Source organism: Chiloscyllium plagiosum, unplaced genomic scaffold, assembly GCF_037043375.1.
Source record: "Chiloscyllium plagiosum isolate Xiang-an unplaced genomic scaffold, Cpla_swu_hap1 HiC_scaffold_47, whole genome shotgun sequence".
Lineage (NCBI taxonomy): Eukaryota > Metazoa > Chordata > Chondrichthyes > Orectolobiformes > Hemiscylliidae > Chiloscyllium > Chiloscyllium plagiosum.
The window spans coordinates 28,281,447-28,286,762 of record NW_028270185.1 but is presented as its reverse complement, the minus strand read 5'-3'; the positions used below and the strand labels follow the sequence as shown (position 1 = coordinate 28,286,762).

Sequence of the window (5,316 nt, the reverse complement as noted above, 5' to 3'; positions counted from 1 at the left end):
GGAAACTACAAAAAAGTAGTCTGGTTAGCAGAATGCGAAGCATCCTTTGTAAGGATGAAAGCAATTTGAATGAATGAACCAGTGTTGGCCATTCCTGATTTTTCCAGCCTTTTCAAAATGGCATTTGATGCTGATAACTTGGAGTTGTGTGCTGTCTTGTTCCAGTACGATGAATCAGGAGTAGAGAAACCCATAGGGTACTTCTCATGGGAACAATATCAGTTATAGGAAAAATACTGTCCTTGAGAAGAAGAGGCTGTGGGATTGCTGTTGGCTTTTCAATACTTTGAAGTCTACATCTGACAAGGATTAATGAAATGCAAAGTTACACTGATCAAGACCAACTAGCCTTCATTGAGAAGTTTAAAATGAAGAAAGCAAGGCTAATCCAATGGAGTCTTTTGCTGCAACCATTTAATGAAAAAAATCGTACACATTGCTGGAAAACTTAACGTAATTGCTGATGTATTGTTCCAAGGTGAGAAATAATAAATGGATTGCAGTCAGTGAAGTAGCACCACCCAGAAAGTTTGTGATTTCTAATAAACCTATTGGACTATAACCAAGTGTTGTTTTAGATTAGATTACCTACCGTGTGGAAACAGGCCCTTCGGCCCAACAAGTCCACACCGACCCGTCGAAGCGCAACCCACCCATACCCCTACACTTGCCCCTTTACCTACCACTGCCAGGCAATTTAGTATGGCCAATTCACCTGACCTGCCCATCTTTGGACTTTGGGAGGAAACCGGAGCACCCGGAGGAAACCCACGCAGACACGGGGAGAATGTGCAAACTCCACACAGTCAGTCACCTGTGGCGGGATTTGAACCCAGGTCTCTGGTGCTGTGAGGCAGCAGTGCTAACCACTGTGCCACCGTGCCGCCTCTAAAGTGTTGTGCGACTTCTAACTTTGTTCACCCGAATCCAACACTGGCACCTTCATGTCACAATGAACCAAAGACATCTCTTTACATACAATTATATTTACATGCATTTAAGGTGGATTCGATAACTGAAATGACTTCCATTTACCTTCAGAAGGAAGATATCAGACAGTGGTCTTGCCCCACTGAGCCTTGGTAGCAGCTATCCCAAGCTTTAGTGTGCTCTTCAGCAAGTAGTCCTGGACCTTAAGACGTGTCAGTCTGCAACAGTCAAGGTCACCTCCTTGTTCTGGAAGGCCAACAATTTTCGGGCAGACAAAAAGAGCCTCTTTTACTGAATTCATGGTCCTCCAGGTGCAATCAATGTTTGTCTCGGAGTGTGTCCTGGACAACACACAGTAGAGCACAGAGTCCCACATCACACAACTGCTGGGAACACACCTTAACAGACACACTGCATCTTGCCTCAGACTTCCTTTGCAAAGACACATTCCAGAAGGAGATGCTTACAGTCTCTACTCACCTTGCAGCTGCTTCCAGGGCAGAGTGTTTACTGGACAGAGTCCAACTTCAATGTTTGTTTTGTTTTCTTCATATGCTGTTGTACTGAATTGAAATTCTTTATTAACTATAGATGTATATATACTTGTTTTTATGAGTAAAGTATATTCTTGAAATAAAAAAAAACATTCCTTCGGTATGAGACCTAAAACTGCTCGCAATATTTCAAATACCTTAAACAGCCTGAGCAGTACATTCTGCTCTTCCATTCTAACATTCTCAAACAAACCCTAACATTGTATTTTCGTTCCTAACTGCTAACTGAAGCTGCGTTTTAACATGAAGAGAATCCTGAACACGGACTAACAAGTCCCTTTGTGCTTCAGTTTTCCGAAGCCTTTCCCCATTTAGAAAACCGTCTCTCCCTCTCTCCTAATCCCAGTGCATAACCTCACACACTTTCACACATTGTGTTCCGCCTGTCAACTGAACTGTAAGAAAGTCCTGAACGAGGACTCCCCCCGAGTGCCCTCAGGTCTGGCAGTATCTGCCCAGAGAGAGATAAAGCTGAGACAACGTTTGGGGTCCGGGGGCGGCCGTCATTCGGAAGATCGCGCTTTGGGACTTGATGCGGCGACACACAATTTCTTCATCACTTTCACCTCTCTGCCTGTGGGAAGGAGTATTTTTCATTCTAAAACGTATTATTTTGTTTGGCGACACCGAAGTCGGCCCTTTTGTGTTTCTGTTTTCTCTCCTGAAAGAGTTGTTTCTCTTTAAAGAGTTTATCTTCTGAAGCAGCTGCTAACGGTCACTCGGGGGGGGGGGGGGGGTGGGGTGGGGGTGGGGTGGGAAGAGGAGAGGTTCCGCTTTGGCCCCACGCCTTTCCCTGAACATGTCATCTTGCCGGTAAATGGGGCCGGGCGGCCGCTACTGATTTTATTTTATATTTTCCTCTCTCACGCAGCCCCGAGGTTTGTATTTAAATTGGGCGGGATTCTTAACGAATGCATTGATTCTCCTGGATTAATTAGCATGTTATGGTTGATAATACCTTTTTAGGAATGACCAGGAGACGCAGAGAATTTCTCAAGATAATAAGTCTTTATTTGCAAACAAAAGCTGTAGCTATCAGAGCCACCAACCCTGAAAGCCACGAACAGTGAGAGTACTCAGAGAGTTATGTTCTAAAAGCCAGGCTCTACCCCCGTTATATTTACATAACCAATCGCACTGAGCCTACATTAACTAATCAGACTCTGCCACAATTGTCCTCTGGATTGCTGCTGACCCCCACATTGTGCTGTGGTCATCTTTTCACCTTTTGTCACCTGACAGGCCGCAGTCGGGCAAGGCTGACTCGAGCATGCAATCCAGACCTTGCACTTATGTAACATCTCCACATGTATTAATTTGTAGTTATATATTCAGTTTTACCATATACGCTGTCCATATGGCCATTTCTACTACCTTTCAGACGTTTCCAATCCCTTTCCCACCCCTAAAACTGTAATAGCAGTGGTCCCCACCCTTATTATTTCTCCTGCACACCGTCCAACACAAAGTGGGAATAATTACTGTGTTGTTTTTAATCTCTGATCCGGGAACTTCACTGTCCACAGGTTAGTGACAGCTACTGGCCGCAAGCGGGAACTGCAACCAACTCACGGAAATGTTCAGGGTCTGTCGGGGTAATGATGCGGCTCATGTGAGCAAACGGACTCTCTCTGTACACAAAGCACTCAGATTGATGCACACGATTGGGAAATAAAACAGGAAAATCGACGTTTCAGACAAAAAGTCGATTTTCCTGCTCCTCGGATGCTGCCTGACCTGCTGGGCTTTTCCAGCACCACTCTGATCTAAACTCTGGTTTCCAGCATCTACAGTCCTCACTTTTGCCCCGAGAAATAAAACAACCGATTGTACAAAATAAAGAATATTGTTTGGATACGTTTTGTTCAAAATTGAGCAGAATTTCGTAAAGAAAGAGCATTAGTGTGAAAGAGCATTAGTAGGAATAAAGAAAGTGTTAATTTATGTAAAAAGGTAAAACTCAGGATCTCTTGTTAGAGTTTATTTTAACCTTGAATAGATGACACATTAATCCTCCCTCCCCTTCTCAATAGACGCTGTTGGAACTGTTCAATGTTTCCAGCAGCTTGTGTGATTATTTGAGGTTCCCAACAGGAGCAGTGTCTCACTTTTCGAAAAAAATTGCTGTGCTGCAATTAACATTTAAATAAGAATTGGGAAGCTGCAGAGGGGTAAACTTCAGAGTTGCTGAGTTTTGTTGCCCACTTCCACGTTGCAATTCATAGAAACCATCGTCATGACAAGTGAGGAGCAATCTGGATGGTTTTGTTTTCTCTCAGAATAAAACATTCATGTACTTTCAGAGAAAGTAAGGTGATAATGCCAGTTCATCTTCAAGTTCTTCTGTGCAAAATGGCTTTGAAAGCACCACCCTGTGATGTCTGGGAATCAAACGCGGGTTAACTGCTTGGAAGGGAGCTATACTTACCACTATACCACCATCGCTGTGCGACTGAATGGCTCTCAATTCTCAAACGCATTTAACAAGACCGTGATCATAAGTAATTGAACGTGACGAAAATAAAAACACGAATTTCTGGCGAAACTCAACAGGCCAGCCATCATTAGCATCAGAAATCTTCAGTTCTGAAAAAGAATCATTACACCCAAGAGTTTGACTCTGCTTTCTCCCCACAGATGCCAGACCTGCCGAATTTCACCAACATTTTCTGTATTAGTTTTGAAATCTCCAGTATGGACAGTTCTTTCCTTCAAATAGACCTGATGATGCATTGAGTATAGGAGTTGCAAAGACATGTTGCAGCTGTACAGGACATTGGTTAGGCCACTTTTTGAATATTGTGTGCAATTCCAGTCTCCCTGTCAAAAGGATACTGTAAAACTTGAAAAGTTTCAGAAAAGATTTACCAGGATGTTGCCAGGGTTGGAGGGTTTGAGCCATATGGAGAGGCTTAATAGGTTGGGACTGAGGGGTGACATTAGAAGTTTATAAAATCGTGAAGGGCATTAATAGGGCGAATATTTTTCTTGGATTTGGGGATTCAGATCTAGAGGTTATAGGTTTAAGAAGAGAGGGAAAAAGTTTAAAAGGGAACTTAGGGGCAACCTTTTCATGCAGAGGATGGTGCGTGTATGAATTGAGCTGCCAGAGGAAGTGGTGGAGGCTGGTACAATTACAACATTTAAAAGGCATCTGGATAGGTAAATGGATTGGGAGGATTTAAAAGGATATTGGCCAAACTGCTGGCAAATTAACTTGGGATGTCTGTTAGGCATGGACGTGTTGGACCGAAGGTCTATTTCCGTGCTGTACATCTCTCCGGCTCTATGACCCATTGAAGGGGATACTGGGTCAGATGATCATCTACCTCGGAGGCAGAGGTGAAGCAGCATAGAATTGATGTGGAAACTTGATTCGGCCCAAAAGGTCCACACTAATTCTTCGAACAGCATCCCGCCTAGACTCACCCCCTTACCCTGTAATCCTGTATTTCCCATGTATGATCCATTTTACCTACACATCCCTGAATATTATGGGTAATTTAGTATGGCCGAGGTATCTAATCTGCACATCTTTGGACTGTGTGAGGATACCGGAGAAATGGATTCAGATGAGTATCCTCAGGGATTGACAATATTAAAGGTTCACTGACGTTAGAATGAAGTGCTGTCTGCTCATCTGTCCCAAATAATCTGCCCCTTTCTCTGACGTTCTATCCTTGTTTCAGATTCCCAAATATACCTAATAAGGGAAATCAGGAGGGCAAAAAGGGGATGTGAGAGAGCTGGGGAGAATCCAAAGGAATTCTATAAATGCATCAAGGACAAAAGAGTAACCAAGGAGAGAATAGGGCTCCTCAAAGATCACAAA

The 5,316-nt window shown here is 43.5% G+C and overlaps 1 long non-coding RNA gene across 1 annotated transcript; it reads left to right on the top strand.

Moving 5' to 3' along the window:
• The first annotated feature begins 2,230 nt into the window (after positions 1-2,230).
• LOC148136033 (uncharacterized) lies at positions 2,231-3,443 on the top strand. Its single transcript, XR_015754677.1, has 2 exons — positions 2,231-2,297; positions 3,011-3,443. It is a non-coding gene; the product is annotated as an uncharacterized LOC148136033 (long non-coding RNA).
• Positions 3,444-5,316: the final 1,873 nt, after the last annotated feature.